This window comes from Pongo pygmaeus, chromosome 7, assembly GCF_028885625.2.
Source record: "Pongo pygmaeus isolate AG05252 chromosome 7, NHGRI_mPonPyg2-v2.0_pri, whole genome shotgun sequence".
Taxonomy (NCBI): Eukaryota; Metazoa; Chordata; class Mammalia; order Primates; family Hominidae; genus Pongo; species Pongo pygmaeus.
In genome coordinates, this window is record NC_072380.2 from 116,033,007 (window position 1) to 116,055,500 (window position 22,494).

Below are 22,494 nucleotides of genomic sequence, written 5' to 3' on the forward strand. Positions count from 1 at the left end.
GCCCACAAGAGAAAGCAGGAAAGATCTAAAATTGACACCCTAACTTCACAATTAAAAGAACTAGAAAAGCAAGAGCAAACACATTCAAAAGCTAGCAGAAGGCAAGAAATAACCAAGATCAGAGCAGAACTGAAGGAGATAGAGACATAAAAAACCCTTCAAAAAATCAATGTATCTAGGAGCTGGTTTTCTGAAAGGATCAACAAAATTGATAGACTGCTAGCAAGACTAATAAAGAAGAAAAGAGAGAAGAATCAAATAGACGCAATAAAAAATGATAAAGGGGATATTACCACTTATCCCACAGAAATATAAACTACCATCAGAGAATACTATAAACACCTCCGTGCAAATGAAGTAGAAAATCTAGAAGAAATGGGTAAATTCCTCGACATATACAAGACTAAACCAGGAAGAAGTTGAATCCCTGAATAAACCAACAACAGGCTCTGAAATTGAGGCAATAATTAATAGCCTACCACCCAAAAAAAGTCCTGGACCAGATGGAGTCACAGCCAAATTCTACCAGAGGTACAAAGAGGAGCTGGTACCATTCCTTCTGAAACTATTCCAATCAATAGAAAAAGAGGCACCCCTCCCTAACTCATTTTATGAGGCCGGCATCATCCTGATACCAAAGCCGGACAGAGACACAACAACAAAAAAGAGAATTTTAGACCAATATCCTTGATGAACATTGATGCAAAAATCCTCAATAAAATACTGGCAAACCGAATCCAGCAGCACATCAAAAAGCTTATCCACCATGATCAAGTGGGCTTCATCCCTGGGATGCAAGGCTGGTTCAACATACGAAAATCAATAAACGTAATCCATCACATAAACAGAACCAAAGACAAAAACCACATGATTATATCAATAGATGCAGAAAAGGCCTTTGACAAAATTCAACAGCCTTTCATGCTAAAAACTGTCAATAAACTAAGTATTGATGGGACGTATCTCAAAATAATAAGAGCTATTTTTGGCAAACCCACAGCCAATATCATACTGAATGGACAAAAACTGGAAGCATTCCCTTTGAAAACTGACACAAGACAGGGATGCCCTCTCTCACCACTCCTATTCAACATAGTGTTGGAAGTTCTGGCCAGGGCAATCAGACAGGAGAAAGAAATAAAGGGTATTCAATTAGGAAAAGAGGAAGTCAAATTGTCCCTGTTTGCAGATGATATTATTGTATATTTAGAAAACCTGTTCGTGTCAGCCCCAAATCTCCTTAAGCTGATAAGCAACTTCAGCAAAGTCTCAGGATACAAAAATCAATGTGCGAAAATCACAAGCATTCCTATACACCAATAACAGACAAACAGAGAGCCAAATCATGAGTGAACTCCCATTCACAATTGCTTCAAAGAGAATAAAATACCTAGGAATCCAACTTACAGGGGATGTGAAGGACCTCTTCAAGGAGAACTACAAATCACTGCTCAACGAAATAAAAGAGGACTAAACAAATGGAAAAACATTCCATGCTCATGGATAGGAAGAATCAATATCATGAAAATGGCCATACTACCTAACATAATTTACACATTCAGTGGTATCCCCATCAAGCTACCACTGACTTTTTTTACAGAATTGGAAAAAACTACTTTAAAGTTCATATAGAACCAAAAAAGAGTCCACATTGGCAATAAAATCCTAAGCCAAAAGAACAAAGCTGGAGGCATCATGCTACCTGACTTCAAACTATACTATAAGGCTACAGTAACCAAAACAGCATGGCACTGGTACCAAAACAGAGATATAGATCAATGGAACAGAACAGAGCCCTCAGAAATAATACTACCCATCTACAACCGTCTGATCTTTGACAAACCTGACAAAAACAAGAAATGGGGAAAGGATTCCCTATTTAATAAATGGTGCTGGGAAAACTGGCTAGCCATATGTAGAAAGCTGAAACTGGATCCCTTCTTTATACCTTATACAAAAATTAATTCAAGATGAATTAAAGACTTAAATGTTAGACCTAAAACTATAAAAACCCTAGAAGAAAACCTAGGCAATAGCATTCAGGACATAGGCATGGGCAAGGACTTCATGACTGAAACACCAAAAGCAATGGCAACAAAAGCCAAAATAGACAAATGGGATCTAATTCAACTAAAGAGCTTCTGCACAGCAAAAGATACTACCATCAGAGTGAACAGGCAACCTACAGAATGGGAGAAAGTCTTTACAGTCTACCCATATGACAAAGGGCTAATATCCAGAATCTACAAAGAACTTAAAGAAGTTTACAAGAAAGAATCAAACAACTTCATCAAAAAGTGGGCAAAGTATATGAACAGACACTTCTCAAAAGAAGACATTTATGCAGCCAACAGACACATGAAAAAATGCTCATCATTACTGGCCATCAGAGAAATGCAAATCAAAACCACAATGGGATACCGTCTCACACCAGTTAGAATGGCAATCATTAAAAAGTCAGGAAACAACAGGTGCTGGAGAGGATGTGGAGAAATAGTAACACTTTTACACTGTTGGTGAGACTGCAAACTAGTTCAACCATTGTGGAAGACAGTGGGGTGACTCCTCAAGGATCTAGAACTAGAGATACTGTTTGACCCAGCCATCCGATTACTGAGTATATACCCAAAGGATTATAAATCATGCTGCTATAAAGACACATGCACACGTGTGTTTACTGTGGCACTATTCACAATAGCAAAGACTTGGAACCAACCCAAATGTCCATCACTGATAGCCTGGATTAAGAAAATGTGGCTCATATACACCATGGAATACTATGCAGTCATAAAAAGGATGAGTTCTTGTCCTTTGTAGGGACATGGATGAAGCTGGAAACCATCATTCCAAGCAAACTATCACAAGGACAGAAAACCAAACACTGCATGTTCTCACTCATAGGTAGGAAGTGAACAATGAGAACACATGGACACAGGGTGGGGAACATCACACACTGGGGCCTGTCATGGGGTGGGGGAAGGAGGAGAGGGATAGCATTAGGAGATATACCTAATGTAAATGACGAGTTAATGGGTGCAGCACGCCAACATGGCACATATATACATATGTAACAAAGCTGCATGTTGTGCTCATGTACCTTAGAACTTAAAGTGTAATAAAATATAATAATAAAATGGCCATACTGCCCAAAGCAATTTACAGATTCAGTGCTATTCCTATCATACTACTAATAGTGTCTTTCACAGAGTTAGAAAAAGACTATTTTAAAATTCATATGGAACCAAAAAAGAGCCCAAATAGCCAAGGCAATCCTAAGTAAAAAAACAAAGCTGAAGGCATCATGCTACCTGACTTCAAACTATACTACAAGGCTACTGTAACCAAAACAGCATGGTACTGGTACAAAAACAGACACATAGACCAACGGAACAGAATAGAGAGCCAAGAAATAATGCTACACACCTATAATCATCTAATCTTCAACAAAGTCAACAAAGTCTAGCAATGGGAAAAGGACCCCCTGTTCAATAAATAGTGCTGGGATAACTGGGTAGTGTTTGTGAAAGATTGAAGCTGGACCCCTTCCTTATACCATATACAAATAGCAACTCAAGATGGATTAAAGACTTAAATGTAAAACCTGAAACTCTAAATATCCTGAAGATAACCTAGGAAATACCATTCTGGACATAGGCCCTGGTGAAGATTTAATGAGGAAGACGTCAAAAGGAATTGCAACAAAAATGCACACTGACAAATGGAATCTAAAGTACTTCTGCACAGCAGAAGAAACTGTCAACAGAGAAAATAGACAACCTATAGAATGGGAGAAAATATTTGCATACTATGCACCCAGCAAAGGTCTAATATCCAGCATCTGTAAGGAATTTAGACAAATTTACAAGCAAAAAACAAACAACACCATTAAAAAGTGGGCAAAGGACATGCACAGATGCTTTTCAAAAGATGACATATACGTGGCCAACAAGCATATGAAAAAATCCTCATCTTACCATTAGACAAATGCAAATCAAAACCATGATGAGATACCATCTCACACCAGTCAGAATAGCTATTATTAAAAGGTCAAAGAGTAACAGATGCTGATTAGGTTGTGTAGAAAAGGGAACACTTATGCACTGTTGCTGGACATGTAAATTAGTTCAGCCATTATGAATGGTAGTTTGGTGATTTCTCAAATAACTTAAAACAGAAGTATAATTCGACCCAGCAATCCTATTATTGGGTACCTACCCAAAGGAATATAAATCACTGTACCATAAAGACACACGGAGATGTATGTCCATTGCAGCACTACTCTCAATAGTAAAGTCATGGAATCAGTCCAGATACCTATCAACAGTAGACTGATAAAGGAAATGTGATACAGACATAACATGAAATAGTATGCAGCCATAAAAAGAAGATCATGTCCTTTGCAGCAACATGGATAGAGCTGGATGGAGGCCATAATCACAAGTGAACTAATGTGGGAACATAAAAACAAATACCACATGTTCTCATGTGTAAGTATGAGCTAAACGTTGAGTACACTTGGACACAATGAAGGGAACAACAGACATCAGGGCCTACTTGAGCATGGAGGGAAGGAGAGGGAGAGAATTTTAAAAACTACCTATCATGTACTGTGCTTATTACTTGGCTGATGAAATTATCTGTACACAAAAGCCCCAAGAAACACAACTTACCAGTATAAAAAATCTGCACATGTACCCCTGAAGCTAAAATAAAAGTTAAAAAAATGGGCAAAGGACCTGAATAGAAATTTCTCAAAAGAATACATATCAATGGCCAATAGGTATATGAAAAAATGCTCACCTTCACTAATTATCAGGGAAATGCAAATTAAACCCACAAAGATATATTACCTTACAACTATTAGAATGACTACTATAAAAAAGGTAAAATATATGTTTTGGAAATTATGTTGAGAGAAGGTAACCCTTACACATGGTTGGTAGGAATGTAAGTTAGTACAGCCATTACCAAAAACAGTATGGAGGTTCCTCAACAAACTAGAAAGAGAACTAACATATGATATAGCAGTTGTTTAACCAAGTATATATCCAAACTATATGATTTCAGTGTGTCAAAGAGATATCTGTACTCCCATGTTCATTGTGGCATTATTCACAATTCCCAAGATATGGAATCGACCTAAGTGTTCATCAACAGATGAATAAAGAAAAAATCTGGCCGGGCATGGTGGTTAATGCTGGCAATCCCAACATTTTGGGAGGCCAGGGTGGGAGGACCACTTGAGCCCAGGAATTTGAGAGTAGTAAGGTGTGATTGTGCCCCTGCCCTGCAGCCTGGGTGTCAGAGTGAGACCCTCTCTTTCTCAAAAAAAAAAAGAAAGAAAGAAAGAAAAAAAAGTGCTATAAATGCACAGTGGAATACTATTTAACCTTTAAAAAGAGGGAAATCCTATCATATGCAACAATGTGAATGATCTCAGAGGATATTATGTTAAGTGAAATAAACTATGGATAGAAAGATGAATACTGCACAATTTCACTTTTATGTGGAATCTAAAGAAGTTGAATTCATAGAAAGAGAGAGTAGAATTGTGTTTACCAGGGACTCTGTGGTGGGGTTGAAATAAGGGGATTTGTGAGATGGTGAAAGGACACAAAATTTCAGTTAGATAGAATGAATATGTTCAAGACATATATTGTATAATATGGTGACTATAGTTAATAACAGCATATTGTACAGTTGAAAATTTCTAAGAGTAGATTTTAAATGTCACCACACAAAAAATGATATGTGAGGTAATGCATTTGTTTTGTAGCTTGATTTAGTCATTCTACAATGTATACATATATCAAAACTTGTGCACCATGAATATATACAATTTATACTACTTGTCAATTAAAAAATGAAGATAAAAAATTCCTGTAAAGCTTGATCCAAAATAGCTATTCAAATGTCATACTTTCTCAAGTTATTTTCAGCTTAAAAGCCCTTTTACAAATTATCTCATCTTATACTTGCAATGATCCCATAATGTAGAGGAAATAATATTATTTTTACAGATGCAGTAACTGAAATTTAAATAAGTTAAGTGACATTCAAAGTTGTACTGGGGTAGCCAGGACTTCATCTAAATCTTTTGAATTTATACCTACCTCTTCTCCATAGGACATTTTATGTATTAGTTAAAGCTGGCATAATGCTGTGTCGAGATCAATTTACCCATAGAACTCAGAGTGTATTTTGTAAGCTATTATATTTTCTTTATAATATTGAGAAGCCACTGCCAGAGAGTTGAACGTGTTCTCAGTAATTTTGTGTTTTCTTCGTATACCACATATTTCTGTAGGAAAAAAAAATATTGATAAGGGTTAGGTTCCCAGGGTTAACCCAAAACCTACCTAACAAATAGGTAGGTTTAATGACAAAGCAGGATTTGTCATTTGTTGCAACATTATAGCATTTTATCTATATTAGCTTCTATGGATCATGGCGGGGACCTAAAGCTACTTCTATCATGGCGGGGACCTAAAGCTACTTCTATGGGAATATGCATTATAGGTTAAAACAACTGATTTAGGAAAGATAATTTTAGAATATAATCAACTTGAAAATTAAATCTGGATAAATAGAGTTAGGATCAGTGGTTTAGGAAATACAAATCAAAATATAAATCTTCTGATTAGGGAGAATTAAATGAAAAAATGTATGTAAAGTACTTAACACAGTGTTTACCTCAATAAATGCTAGTAGATTCTCAAAAACCAATAGCTCATTGTCTCTCTTCTTTTTACTCATATTACTGATCCTTAGTGATTACCAACACTGCAATATAATCTCCATTCTGTCTCCTGGCTAGTATAGAACTACCTTATCTTAACACTGGACTGCTAAGCAGTGCGTTTTCGAAAGCCCTTTCAAGGCTCTTCTGAACTGCCAGCATCAAATGTTCCATTCATCTTACTTGTCTTTCTGGGCCTTCTTGGTCAGGAAAAATGTCCATGTGTTCATTCTGATTTTCTTATTTTCTTTCCCACTTTTAGGGAAAAACACAGAGTAAACATAGTTGTATATTGGTTTTAGACTTTGTGATATTTTAAAACATGTTTTATGTATCATTTAGAAAATATTTATCATCTGCTGTGTTCCAGGCACTGTTCGAGAAATTTGGGACACTACAATGAATGAAACTATCAGATAAACCCTTGATAATTTCTACCATACAGGAGTTTACATTCTCTATCATTGCTATTTCCATAAGTAATGACTGTAACAATCTTATGGCTGAAATACATTTTTGTTTTTATTCAACACTTTTCACTTATAACTAACTGAATTATAACTCCTTGATTTATAACTAAATTGTAGCCTTTTCAGTTATAATTTAGGCCTAACCATGCACAATTTTGAAAATGTACATAAATCAAGCATAACAAAATAATCTCTAGTATTATAGAAAGAGTACTGAAAATGAGTAGTCTGTACTCCAGTTCCAGCTCTCCTGTAAATGAATGTGCAACCTTGAGCAAGTTACATAAATTCTCCCAACTATGGGTAAAATTAAAATTTAAGATTGGATTGTCTCCAAAGTTCCTTCAGTTGTAAAAATTTCTGTGATCTTAAAGTTTTCAAAAAGGTATATAAAGTACCTTTCTTTTTTCTTTTTTTTTTTTGAACAAGTCAGCAAACTAAAATTCCAGTTTATTTTTGGACCACATTGTTTTACAGGTAGGCATTAACTCAAAAAACAAACAAACAAAAAAACCCAGCAATTTGAAATTTGATAGACAAAAGAGGAAAAAAAAGAAAACTTGTATTTATTTTTATTTTATTTTATCTTTGAGACAGGGTCTCGCTCTGCCACCCAGGCTGGAGTGCAGTGGCGTGATCTTGGTTCACTGCAACCTCTGCCTCCTTTCTGTTCAAATGATTCTTGAGCCTCAGCCTCCCGAGTAGCTGGGATTACAGGCATACACCACCACGCCTGGCTAATGTTTGTATTTTTTGTAGAGATGGGGTTTTTCCATGTTGGCCAGGGTGGTCTCAAACTCCAGGCCTCAGGTGATCTGCCCACCTCGGCCTCCCAAAGTATTGGGATTGTAGGCGTGAGCCACCGTGCCTGCCCCAAATCTTTTATCTTTGGCCTTTTTAACCATTTCATACAAACCAATGACTTATAGTGCAGCTAAGTCCATACATGAAAAAATTTACTGGAATGCTTGGGATAAGATAGCTTTTTTGGTCATTGGTTTTGCTTTTTTTAAACAAGATTTTTCCTCCTTTGAGATTATAAATATGAACATGGTCACACCACAAGTAAAGTCAGAAGTAGGATAGAGAACAATCTGAAGGGTGGTTTGGTCATTGGAGATCATTAAAAATGGCTGACCCAAACAATATGTGCAAAAATATAAAATGTAAATTAAAAATACAAACAAATTTCCTTTTTAAAGTACTTCTAAAAAAACAAGCAGGGCCTTGGAAGTTTTAGTTCTTTTTCCTTCTCTGTTACAAATTCTTGTGGTTTTGTTTGGGTGGTAGAGAGCATGCATCATTTACAGGTAGCGCTGGGCCTCTCTCCTCAAAGGACCATGTGTTTAGATTCTGAGATGGAAAATGGAGAGTAAATATGTCATGGCAGCCTTTCAAATATTTTTTAACTTTTTTTTTTTTTTTTTGCTCTCTGGTCATCCTTATTTGGTCTATTTTGGTATCAACATCGTCACCCTCATCAGCTGCCCATTTGCCCACAGCAGCCTCAGCTCCCTCATCTTCATCTCCATCCTGTTCCTCACCATTATCTTCTTATTTCTTTTCCTCTTCCTCCCCACCTCCTTCTTCTTCTTTTTCATCTCTCTCATTGCCAGCCTTCTCATCCTCATTTTCCTAATTAGCTTTCCTATTAGCAGGGGCATCTCTTCCATTTTCTGCCTCCCCATAACTTCCTTCTCCTTTATGCCCTTGGTGGTGATCTCGGAGCTGGTGTCCACGGCTGCTTCACAGTGGAGCATGCCAGTGATCCGATGCAGGGGATTAAAAAGAAAGTGAGAGTTCAGGGACTCTGGCAATAAAACTGCAGAGTTTCCTGCTGTGGAGGTGGCTGCTGTGAGAAGGGAGCAGGACTGAGAACAATGCAAAGATGGCTTTTAAGAGCAGCCAGTGAGGCTAAAGTATCTTTTCTTTAGAATGTGATCTTTTCCTAATGACACTGTCAACTCATGGAGGATCCAGAATTCAAGTCTCATTATAAGTTAAAACTAGTGCTAGCACACTGAAGACATTCAATAGATACTTAATGAAATTATATCAATATGTTGTTAGATTATCAAAAACTGTGAAATGTCTGAGATTTTATTCTATTGACAAACTAACAAGTTAGCATGCCATGGTTTCAGGATGCTGGCAGAAGAAATGAAACTCTGGGTCAGAGATGAAGGACAGTTGATTAATCACAGCAATAATAGTAGCCAGTGTATCATTTGTTTCAATTCTGTAAGCTCCTATTCCCACAGGGTGAAATAAAGAAGGCCAGATTATACCTGCACATGCAGTGAGCTGAATTATAGGAAGGAGCTCTGAGGCTAGGGCGTCAAATCTTTTATAGCATGTAGTAAGTATGCTTTACTGCCCTTTGACCTAGAAGGAGACATTATTACTTGCAAAGCTGCCCCCAAATCTGTTGCTGAAGCAGAGCTTATCTTCCAAGTGTTTACGGTGTAAACAAAATAGTTCAGAACAATAAGTCAGTGCATCTTCTCACAGGGCATGAAGAAACAAGGGACATCCATGAATTGCCTTCCAACACAGAGTATTAGAATTATTGTTATATTAAAGGATAAAATAGCTGGGCATGGTTGCATGTGCCTGTAATCCCAGCTACTAGGGAGGCTCAGGCAGGAGAATCACTGAACCTGGGAGGTGGAGGTTGCAGTGAGCCAAGATTGCGCCATTGCACTCCAGCCTGGGTGACAAGAGTGAAACTCCGCCTAAAAAAGAAAAAAAAAAAAAAGCTAAGTTTAGACTTGATCTTATCTATCTCTACCAACTAAAATATTAGAAACTGATAAACATGTGCCCTTTATATAAACAATCTTCAGAAGGGAGCACAATCTGAAAGCAACATTTAAGGAAATTCTTGAATGTTGCTGAATACACAGATCAAACATTTAACTATGCTTACTCATTGACTCAAGGAAAGGATGGAAAGGTAGCTCATATAATAATTCAAGTGTTTTACATATAAAGTAATTGGGCTGTGTGTCAATGTCTGGGGATTCAGAGATTGTTAAAGAACACAAGGTAAACACATACAATCATTTGTAAGATATGTTTTTAAATTTCAAGAATAAGTTTATTTCAGACATTTCTTTCACTTTATCAAATTTCTTAATGAAAAATGAAACCCCAGATACCATATTTATGTTATTTTGAGGTTGTGTTCATAAATATAGGTGTTGTTTTTATGTTAAGTAGGAATTGTTAGCAACTTAACTAGTAGTGCTTGTAAACAGACAACAACAAATCCTACAAACCAGACATCAGTGAAAACAAACCAACAACCAAAAATTACTATTTGTACCTTTAAATTCGTAAGCATTTTTTAGAGTTTGTTTGACAAACTTAGGTTGGTTTTAAAATTTAGCTCAGTGACTCAGTTGCAGCTGCTCCAAATAATTGGTCATGAGCTTTTTATACTAGCTGGCTTAATCTAACAGAGTGCAGCTTCCTGCGGCTTTTTCCTCTCTGTGACCAAGAATCTGAAATATATATATATCTTAAGAGATTATTTTAGTCATTTATATTTAAGAATAACAACTTAGTATAGGCTTAAAAAAGAGCATTTTTTATATACTTTTTATTTTAGATAATTTTGATCTGGCTAGATAAAACTAATAGGAATTCCAAATGACTATATATTTTAAAAATAAGAAACATACCCATTGAATCAATTTAGAAAATCCAGGCATATGAAAGAAGTACTCCTTTCAGTTAGAAATAGCTACTTTAACACTTGTTATGTAGCCCAATCACTGTGTCTTGATATTTGATTTATTGCTTCTGTAATGATTAAAATTATTTCTCTGTTATGACAGTGGTAGAAGTCAAGAGATACATAAACATTACCAGTTCTTACCCATCGAAAGACATTCCTTGTTTAGAAAAACCCCCCAAACCACAGCACCACTTCTTTTCTCATATCAGCAACAACAAAACTAGAGCAACAAAACAAAAAAGTGTGCTCCTATTATATCTTGGGTTAATAAATGTTAGCTTCTTGACAGCCATAAAAGTGAGTTAATGCCTACCTGAATGGGTTACTCAAGATCTTTATATGGGAAGGTGTTTTTTTCCCTGCCTTTGTTTTTATGGCCTGTATTAGTCCATTTTCATTTGGGTGATAAAGACATACCTGAGACTGGGCAATTTACAAAAGAGAGGTTTAATGGACTTACAGTTCTACATGGCTGGAGAGGCCTCACGATCATGGTGGAAGGCAAGGAGGAGCAAGTTACATGTTACATGGATAGTGATAGGCAAAGAGAGAGCTTGTGCAGGGAAACTTGCTCTTATAAAATCATTAGATCTTGTGAGACTTATTCACTATCATGAGAACAGCATGGGAAAGACCTGCCCCAATGATTCAGTTACCTCCCACTGAATCCTTCCCACAACACGTGGGAATTCAAGATGAGATTTGGGTGAGGAAACAACCAAACCATATCATTTCGCCCCTGGTCATTCCCAAATCTTATGTCTTCACATTTCAAAACCAATCATGCCTTCCTAACAGTCTCCCAAAGTCTTAACTCATTTCAGCATTAACTCAAAAGTCCACAATCCAAAGTCTCATCTGAGACAAGGCAGTCCCTTCTGCCTATGAGCCTGTAAAATCATAAGCAAGTTAGTTACTTCCTAGATACAGTGGGAGTACAGGCATTGAATAAATACAGCTGTTCCAAATGGGAGAAATTGGCCAAAACAAGGGGCTACAGGCCCCATGCAAGTCTGAAATCCAGTAGGGCAGTCATTAAACCTTAAAGTTCCAAAACAGTCTCCTTTGACACCATGTCTCACATCTAGGTCATGCTGATGCAAGAGGTGGGTTCCCATGGTCTTGGGCAGCTCCACCCTTGTGGCTTTGAAGGATACAGCCTCTCTCCCACTGCCTTCATGGGCTGGTGTTGAGTGTCTGCAGCTTTTCCAGGTGCATGGTGCAAGCTGTCAGTGGGTCTACCATTCTGGGGTCTGGAGGACGGTGGCCCTCTTCTCATAGCTCCACTAGGCGGTGCCTCAATAGGGACACTGTGTGGAGACTCTGACCCCACATTTGCTTTCTCCACTGCCCTAACAAAGGTTTTCTATGAGGGCCCCGTCCCTGCAGCAAACTTCTGCCTGGGCACCTAGGCATTTCCATACATCTTCTGAAATCTAGGTGGAGGTTCCCAAACCTCACCTCTTGATTTCTGTGCACCCACAGGCTCAACACCATGTGGAAGCTGCCAAGGCTTGGGGCTTCCACCCTCTGAAGCAACAGCCTGAGCTGTACCTTGGCCCCTTTTAGTCAAGGCTGAAGCAGCTGGGACACAGGGCACCAAGTACCTAGACTGCACACTGAAGGGGGACCCAGGGCCTGGCCCACAAAACCAGTTTTTCCTCCTAAATCTCCAGGCCTGTGATGGGAGGGGCTGCAGCAAAGGTCTCTGACAAGCCCTGGAGACATTTTCTCCATTATCTTGGTGATTAACATTCAGCTCCCTGTTACTTTTGCAAATTTCTGCAGCTGGCTTGAATTTCTCCCCAGAAAATGGAATTTTCTTTTCTATCACATTATCAGGCTGTAAATTTTCCACACTTTTATACTGTTTCCCTTTTAAAACTGAATGCCTTTAACAGCACCCAAGTCATATCTTGAATGCTTTGCTGCTTAGAAATTTCTTCACACAGATACCCTAAATCATCTCTCTCAAGTTCAAAGTTCCACAAATCTCTAGCACAGGGGTAAAATGCCGCCAGTCTCTTTGCTAAAACATAACAATAGTCACCTTTGCTCTAATTCCCAACAAGTTCCTTATATCCATCTGAGACCACTTCAGCCTGGATTTCATTGTCCATATCATTATCAGCATTTTGGTCAAAGCCATTCAACAAGTCACTAGGGAGTTCCAAACTTCTCCATATTTTTCTTTCTTCTCCTGAGCCCTCCAAACTGTTCCAACCTCTGCCTGTTACCCAGTTCCAAAGTCACTTCCACTTTTTTGTGTATCTTTTCAGTAGCACCCCACTCCTGGTACCAATTTACTGTATTAGTCCATTTTCATGCTGGTATTAAAGACATACCCAAGACTAGGCAATATACAAAAGAAAGAGGTTTAATGGACTTACAGTTCCACATGGCTGGGAAGATCTCACAATCATGGCGGAAGGCAAGGAGGAAAAAGTCACATCTTACATGGATGGTGGCAGGCAAAGAGAGAGCTTGTACAGGGGAAACTCTCTTCTAAAACCAGCAAATCTCATGAGACTTATTCACTATCATGAGAAAAGCACGGGAAAGACCTGCCCCCATGATTCAATTACCTTTCACTGGTCCCTCCCACAACACATGGGAATTCAAGATGAGAGTTGGGTGGGGACACAATCAAACCATTTCATGGCCTTAAATCACAGTCCACATTGTTGCACTGCAGTGCCTAATTCTGTTGCATACTCTTGGTCTTAATTCTCCTGCACAGGAGAAGAACATAACTTTTGTTAAGACATCCATTAAAGTTAATCTCTTTGTTCAACTCATCCAAAGTGTGTTTATTTGAAATATGATTATGTGCAAAATTTAACTGATTTAAAACAACTCCATCAGATTCTACACCTTTAAATGAGTATCGTCTTCTTCAAAGTAGTCACCTTGGGAGACTATGGGTTTATTCCAGCCATCTGTCATTGTTTGTATTAGGGTTCTCTAGAGGAACAGAACTAATAGGATAGATGTATATATAAAGGGGAATTTATTAAGGAGTATTGACTCACATAATCACAAGGTGAAGTCCCACAATAGGCCATCTGCAAGCTGAGGAGCAAGGAAGCCAGTCTGAGTCCCAAAACCTCAAAAGTAGCGAGGCTGACAGTGCAGCCTTCAGTCTGTGGCTGAAGGTCCAAGAGCCCCTGGCAAACCACTGGTGTAAGTCCAAGAGTCCAAAAGCTGAAGAACTTGGAGTCCAATGTTTGAGGGCAGGAAACATCCAGCATGGGAGAAAGATGAAGTCCAGAAGCCTTGGCCAGTCTAGTCCTTCCACGTTCTTCTGCCTGCTTTTATCCTAGCTGTGCTGGCAACTGATTAGATGGTGCCCACCCAGATTGAGGGTGGGTCTGCCTCTCCCAGTCCACTGACTCAAATGTTAATCCTTTAGCAACACCCTCCCAGATACCCAGGAACAATACTTTGCATCCTTCAATCCAATCAAGTTGACACTCAGCCATCACACTGGTCTTACCATTTTTTAGGAATTAGGCGTTTATCTTTTTGAAGAGTGAGAGTGAGGAGAGAGAGACTAAACGTTATATGACACAGCTCTATCTTCAGCTTTTTAACCACACATGTGGAGAAGCCTCATACTTGGGACTTTTACTGGGTTCTATTTATGTTGTCATCTGAGACTTGACAGACATATGGGCTAAAGACATGTATGTGTACGGAAGTTCATTGTTTCTCATTAAGATTTACACTAGCCTAGGAACTACATAGCATCTGTGCCCTGGTTAGTGACAGAATGAATAGTCTAGGTGCAGTTTATGAAAGCTGCCATACAGCAACTCTCTTTAGCTCCAGTGGCCTTTGTTAGATGTAAATGTACTAAAGTGAAGGAGGGAGGGAGAAGGAAATCTGATTTTGTGCTGTTTAATGTTTTTTTTTTTTTGGAGACGAGGTCTCACTCTGTTGTTCAGGCTGGAGTGCAGTGGTGCCATCTCAGCTCACTGCAGGCTCGACCGCCTGGGATCAGGTGATCCTTCTACCTCAGCCTCACAAGTAGCCAGGACTACAGGCATGCACCACCACACCTGCTAATTTTTGTATTTTTTTGTAGATACATCGTTTTTGCCATTTTGCCCAGGCTGGTCTCGAATATCCGAGCTCAAGCAATCTGCCCACCTTGGCCACCCAAAGTGCTGGCATTACACTGCACCTGGCCTAGCAAGTGTTTTGACCCTGTGGAATTTTACATAATTGTATAAAAAGGAGCAAGTTGAGAAGAATGAGATGTAGAATTTTACTGAAGATGAAGGCCAAGAATAGGTTTACTATACTGTTAATATTGGTGCTGTAGTCTTATGGAGTATCAGTGATGCCAGTGGGTTTAGGGAGGCCTCTGAACATTGGTGAGACCTTGACCCCAGCCACTGTCCAGGTTCTTGACACCTTTGCAAGAGAGTTCAAGGACGAGTCAAAGCAAAAGTAGAAAGTATTTTTTGTAAAGTGAAAGTACACACTCAAGGGTGGGAGTATAGGCCTACTCAGGAGAGTATGTTGTGCCCAATATGTTTGGGGTTTGTCCAAACCAAAAAATGTTTTTCAAATTAAGAGGCAGAATGATCATAAGGATTTCTGGGAAGAGAATAAAATTTCTTGGAATTGAGTTGCCACTGAGTTTTATAACAAACATAGGTATACCTGGAACTGTCATGGTTCTGGTGAGATGTGGTTTAGTATAATAATGAGTTTATAATTGAACCTGGGGTACAATTTGAGTCAAATCCAGTGGATGTTAGATCTAGCTTGTCTTAACTGGTATTTCTTACATCCTGTTTGTCAGGGTCTTGTTGGCTCCTCCCACTTCCCCATTCCTGTAGCTGGTTTCTGTGTCCCTTCTATGTTAGTCATGTGAAACTGTTGCCTGGTATTTCCTATTTCTTCTGTGACCACCCCATATTCCTGTCTCATAAGGAAGCAAGAAAAGGGCTCTCTTTCTCAGTTGTTTCAGGGATATGTTCAAAGTTGTCATTTTCTATAGATTTTCAACACTGCTCTGATACCCTTCACTCTCAGCTGGTGACCTGACTTCCTACTTTGTTGGGAAAATGGAGTGTATAACATGTGTTCTCTTGGTTTTTCTACTTTCCACTTAATACTTGCTTGGATATATTTACGTATATTTGTATTTTGTAGTGAACATTTATTGATTACTTCTCCCAGGATAGAAACCTGTTCCTTCTATCTAATTGTATTCTAAATTTCCTAGCCATCTAGTTTAGGTGGTAATTACTTTGTAACAAGATGTATGGAATCTTCAAGAGCAAAGATGGTCTTGTTCTTGTTCAAGAGCAAAGATGGTCTTGTTCTTGTTCAAGAGCAAAGATGGTCTTGTTCCTTTCCTATATCGTTGTACTGATTATTCCTATCCTTTACTAACCTTTCATTTTCCTGGCCAATTCTTACACAGTTATCTCCGTTTCTGTCTCCTTGAATCCCTTCATTGAGATAATTCACATACTGTACAATTCAGCCTTTCAAAGTGTTGAGTTCAATGCTTTCTAGTATATTCTCAGAGTGGTGCAACTATAACCACAGTCTAATTTTAGAACATTTTGTTCTTTTGTTCCTCCTGAAAGAAACCCTGTACCCGTTAGCATTCAACTCCTCCCTTTTCCCTTCCTTCATTCTAGGCAACCACTAATCTTTCTATGGATTTGCCTGTTCTGGAGATTTCATATAAACAGAACCATACAGTATGTTGTCTTTTATGACTACTTTCACTTAGCATAATGTTCTCGAGGGTCATTCATGTCATAACGTGTCAGTACTCACTTCTTTTTTTATTGTGGTAAAATGCACATATAAAATTTTACCATGTGGCATTTGGTACATTTGCAGTGTTGTGCAAACATCACCACTATCCAGTTTTGGAATATTTTCATCACCCCAAAAGGAAACCCTGTATTCACTAAACACTTGCTCCCCATTATTCCCTCATCCCAGCCACTAATCTGGCAACCACTAATCTCTTTTCTGTCTCTCTAGATTTGTCGGTTCTCATTATTTTATATAAATGGAATCATACAGTATGTAATTTTTTTGTGTGTCTGGCTTCTTTTACTTAGAATAATGTTTTCAAGGTTCATTCATGTTGTAACATGTATAGTACTTTTTTGTTTTCTTTTATGGCCAAATAATAATCTGTTGTATGAATATGCCACATATATGTGGACAAATGTCCATCAGGTGATTTATTTCCACTTTTTTGACCATTATGAATAATGCTGTGAACATTCATCTACAAGTTTTTGTGTATGTGTGTGTTTTCATTGTGCTTGGATATATACCTAGGAGTGGAATTGCTGGGTCATATGGTAACTCTAGGTTTAAGTTTTTAAAAAACTGCCAGACTTTTCCAAAGGGTTGCACTATTTTACATTCCCACCAGCAATGTGTGAGGGTTTTACTTTTTCCACATCCTTCTCAACACTTGTTATTTTCTCTTTTTGGTTGTTTGCATCCTGGTCGGTATGAAGTAGTATCCCACTGTGGGTTTGCCTTGCATTTCTCTAATGACAAATGATGGTGAGCATCTTTTCATGTGCTCATTGGCTGTTTTTATATTTTATTTGGAGAAATATATATTCAAATCCTTGGCCTGGCATGGTGGCTTATGCCTGTAATCCCAGCACATTGAGAGGTTGAGGTGGGAGGATTGCTTGAGCCCAGGAGTTCAAGACCAGCTTGGGCAACATAGTGACACCTTATCTCTACAAAACAAATAAATAAATAAAAGTAAATGAAATAAAAACAAAAAAAAATTAGCTGGGCTTGGTGGTGTGCCTCTGTAGTCCCAGCTACTCAGGAGGCTGAGGTGGGAGGATTCCTTGAGCCTGTGAGGTCGAGGTGGCACTGATCTGTGATCCTGCTACTGCACTCCAGCCTGGGTGACAGAGCAAGACCCTGTTTCAAAATAAAATAAGAATAAAATAAAGTAAAATAAATTAAAATTATGGTGCAGAGTTGGTTCAATCACAGTTTTATAACCTTGTTTATCAAGAGTGAAAATTGGAGATTATTAAAAGTAGCTAAAAAGGTAACACATGTCAGTGTTTAATGTTTCTGTAATGTAACAGTGTAATGTTTCTGTTGGTAAGGCTTACATCTAAGTCTGATGCAGAATTCTTAATGTTGTGGGAACAATCCTTTTCTCAGCCACATAGTATTCACTGGTGCTATAAGTCTGAAAGAGACTGGCCATGGGTAGTATTTCTTGTCTTCAGCTGTAACTGTGATCAGCTGTGACTGTGCAGTATCAGCAAGTGCACTTTGTATCTTTTCTAGAAGTATTTCCCTAGATAAACAATATGTAGCAGCTTCATGGTTTTGTTCTTCTAGCTTACATAAGGGAGTAGCCTATGAAGCAGCTGTAGATTCTTCACTGGGTAAGGAATCTATCAAAACATGAATGTCTTTTGCTGTTTGTGCAATCAGTGCTATAAGAAGCTGAGCATATTCTTCTGTAGGGTTAGCTGGCTGGTCTTTGTTAATTGCTGTCTGAATATTATTAAAAGAGGCAGGAAGACCACATTGCTGCAACACATCAGTGGCATTGCAAAACTGATCTGCAAGCAAGTTCATGGTGTTTTACAGCTGCATGAGCTGATCACTGTGTTCCTCTTGCTCTTTTCACTTTCTTGATGGAGGCCTTTGCACAAATTTAATTTCGATGTCCAATTTATCTTTTGTTTTTGTTTTTGTTCCTTGTGCTTCAGTGTCATATCGAAGGAAACCATTACCTAACCCAAGGTCATGAAAATTACTTTTATGTTTTCTTCTAAGAGTTTTATGGTTTTGGCTTTGACATTTAGGTCTTTAATCCCCTTGGAGTTAATTTTATATGATGTGAAATAGGAGTCTAACTTCATTCTCTTGTAATGGATAAACAGTTTTCTCAGCACCATTTGTTGTAAATACTATTCTTTCTCTAATGAATAGCCTTTGCACCTTTGTCAAAAATCAATTTGTCATTGATACAAGGGCTTATTTCTGGACTTCAGATCAATAGGACTGATCTGCAAAAAGCTAACTTGGATTTTGATACTAATTGTATTGAATCTGTAGGTCAATTTAGGGAATATTGCTGTCTTAACAATATTAAGTTTTGTGACTTATGGACATGGGGTGTCTTTCCATGTATTTAAATCTTCTTTAATTTTTTTCCGATAATGATTTGTAGTTTTCAGTATACAAATCTTACACTGCTTTTGTTAAATTTGTACCTCAGTATTTTTTTCTTTTTGATTTTTTTTTAAGATACAAGGTCTTGCTCTTTTGCTCAAGCTAGAATATAGTGGTGTTGATTTCAGCTCACTGTAGCCTTGAAATCCTGAGCTCAGACAATCTTCCTACATCTGCCTCCTGAGTAGCTAGGACTACAAGCATGTGCTACTACACCTGGCTAATTTTATTTATTTATTTATTTTCAGAGACAGGGTCTTGCTAGGTTGCCCAGGCTGGTCTTGAACTCCTGGCCTCAAGCAGTCCTACTGCCTCAGCTTCCCGAGTTGCTGGGATTATAGTTGTGAGTCATCATGCCTGGCTCATGCTATTTTAAACATGCAATTGTTTTCATAATTTCATTTTGGAAATGTTCTTTGCTAGTGTCTGGAAATACAATTGATCTTTGAATATTGGTCTTGTATCCTGCAATTAGTTTTAGTCTACTCAGTTCTTAACACTTTTGTCAAATATCATGTGTTCCAGGAAGTTTTTACATATCCTTTAGGACTGCATTAGGTAACCCTTCTTTATGTTGCCCTAAATCCTTTCCTGTACCTTCATTATACAATGTACTTCTATGCTGCTTTGTTGTTGCAGGTTTGTTTCTAGACCTCTCATCTAAACTCTTAGATTGATTTTCAGTACTGATGTTGCCAGCAAATTCTCCACAAAGAATAGAGTTTTGGAAAAATAGCACCAATTAAAAAATAGAGTTAGAATTGAAAAAATTATGAGTTATCTCATGCTTTATTACTTATTTATTCATTATCAAGACAATTTTTTGAGTTCTTTAAATGAGTTAGCTAAACTCACATGCATATTGAATGTTCTTATAAATAAGTCTCTCCCATTTCATAAATCCTCTGATGCTTTGCTTCTCTAAACTTTTCCAGGAAAAAATTTTTGCAGGAGATTGTAAATGTGTTCAGGTGTGGAAAAGGTCGATAATGCGCCAGCACACTGAGAGTACCTTAGGAGCATGAAATTGTGTTTTATTTATTGGTAGCATAGTCCCCAGTTGTTAGCATGGTCCCTGATAACATGATAGGTATCAATAAATTAATTATTGAATTAATGTTTCTACCTGCAAATCTTAAAGATAGCTTGTTAAAAAATAACACATTTATTGAGCACCTACTAAGTACCAGTCACTAGTCTAGTCTCTGTTTTGTATAGTGATTAGAGCTTTCAAGGAGCTTAGCTTTTAATAAGTAGGGAGAACTCAATATTTCCAGGTAAAGTTTGCAATTAAAAGTAATTGCAAAAGCTGCAATTACTTTTGCACCAACCTAAGTATTTACTGACAAAAGCTATTGTTTTTACTGTTTTTCCTATACCAATGACTCAAAATAAATATTTTGGAGCCTCCTTTGACTGTTCCTATACTGTCCTAATGATCAGTTGGTCTACTTATAATTTTTCCTTTTTCTTGTCTATATAAATTCTCACTCATTTTTCTTATCTGTTATGATCTGCCATCAATGTTAGAGAACACAGACTGTTAACTAGATCATAAATTTGACAACAGCAGCTGTGATGTGTCTATGCTCTAGTATTGTGTTTGGTACATACCATGTATTCATTAAGTGTTTATTGAATGAATAAAGAATGTCACTTATGATCTCAAAAACATCATGGATACCTATGTTCAACAAAATAAAATTTCAGATCCCCTAATATACAACATTCTTAATAGTCTGATCAATTTACATTTCCAACCACATCTGCATTGTTCCCCTTTTCCCACCTTAACACACACAAGCCTCCTTGAAGTTTCTTGAAAATACTGTAATAGGATGTTAATGGAGATGGAATATTAACTTATCAACTGGGAGTATAGAATAAAGCTGCTTTCCTTTGTTTACTTTTGGTGTGGATACTGTGACAGCAAATAGTGAAAACCTAATTGTTTGGCACACATAGATTTCTTATATATGGCATATATATTTGTCATATGTATGTTTGTGTGTATATGTATATATGTACCTACTATATGTGTATATATGCATTTCTATTTTTGTGATTTATAGGCAAAAGATGTTATATTAATACTTTTTGTTGTGAGTAAAAAAAAACTCACCTTACACTAGCTCAAGGAAAGCAAAAAGAAATGTTCATATTGGTTCATATAACTGGAAAGTCCAATAGGTAACTGGATTCAAAGCCTCAAAGAATATCTTTAGGACTCTCTCCATTGGTCTCTTGGTTCTGTTTTCTTTTGTTTGCTTCAAAAATTTTCTTCTGTCTGTTCTGCAACTGGGAAAGACACACTGCTTCCATATTTAGGCTGCATTGTCCAAAATTAATAGTTCCCTCCCATATTTCTAATGCAAATAACAAAAGCAACAGCATCAATAATAGTAATAGTGTATCCAGAATTGGTTCCTTCTGGTGGGTTCTTGGTCTCTCTGACTTCAAAAATGAAGCCATGGACCCTCGCAGTGAGTGTTACAGTTCTTAAAGATGGTGTGTCAGGAGTTTGTTCCTTCCGATGTTCAGATGTGTCTGGAGTTTCTTCCTTCCGGTGGGTTCGTGGTCTCGCTTGACTTCAGGAGTGAAGCTGCAGCCCTTCTTGGCAAGTGTTACAGCTCTTAAAGGTGGTGCGGACCCAGAGTGAGCAGCAGCAAGATTTATTGTGAAGAGCGAAAGAACAAAGCTTCCACAGCACGGAAGGGGACTCGAGCGGGTTACTGCTGCTGGCTGGGGTGGCCAGTTTTTATTCCCTTATTTGGCCCTGCCCACGCCTTGCCGATTGGTCCATTTTACAGAGCACCGATTGGTCCATTTTACAGAGTGCTGATTGGTCCATTTGTACAGAGTGCTGATTGCTGCATTTACAAACTCCAAACTGCTTTCCACAGGGGCTGAACTAATTGACATTCACACCAACAGTGTGTAAGCATTCCTTTTTCTCTGCAGCATTGCCAATATCTGTTTTTTTTTTTTTTCACTTTTTAATAATGGCCATTGTGACTGGTGTGAGATGTATCTCATTGTGGTTTTATTTGCATTTCTCTGATGATTGGTGATGTTGAACATTTTTTTCATGTTTGTTGGCCACTTGTATGTCTTTTTTTGAGAAATAACTGTTTATGCTCTTTGCCAACTTTTTAATGGGGTCATTTATTTTTTATTTGTCAATTTATTTAAGTTCCTTATAGATTTTGGATATTAGTACTTGGATACATAGTTTGCAAATATTTTCTCCCATACTGTAGTTTGTCTGTTTACTCTGTTGGTAGCTTCTTTCGCTGTAGAGAAGCTCTTGAATTTAATTAGGTCCCAGT

The 22,494-nt window shown here is 37.8% G+C and overlaps 1 protein-coding gene and 1 pseudogene across 16 annotated transcripts in view; one reads left to right on the forward strand and one right to left on the reverse strand.

Annotated features, from left to right (window-relative positions):
• The window catches only part of RIMS2 (regulating synaptic membrane exocytosis 2), a 775,539-nt gene that overhangs the window by 60,238 nt on the left and 692,807 nt on the right, over positions 1-22,494 (forward strand). The window lies entirely within an intron of this gene.
• LOC129042880 (mediator of RNA polymerase II transcription subunit 21-like) overlaps positions 18,160-22,494 on the reverse strand; it is a 70,264-nt pseudogene continuing 65,929 nt past the window's right edge.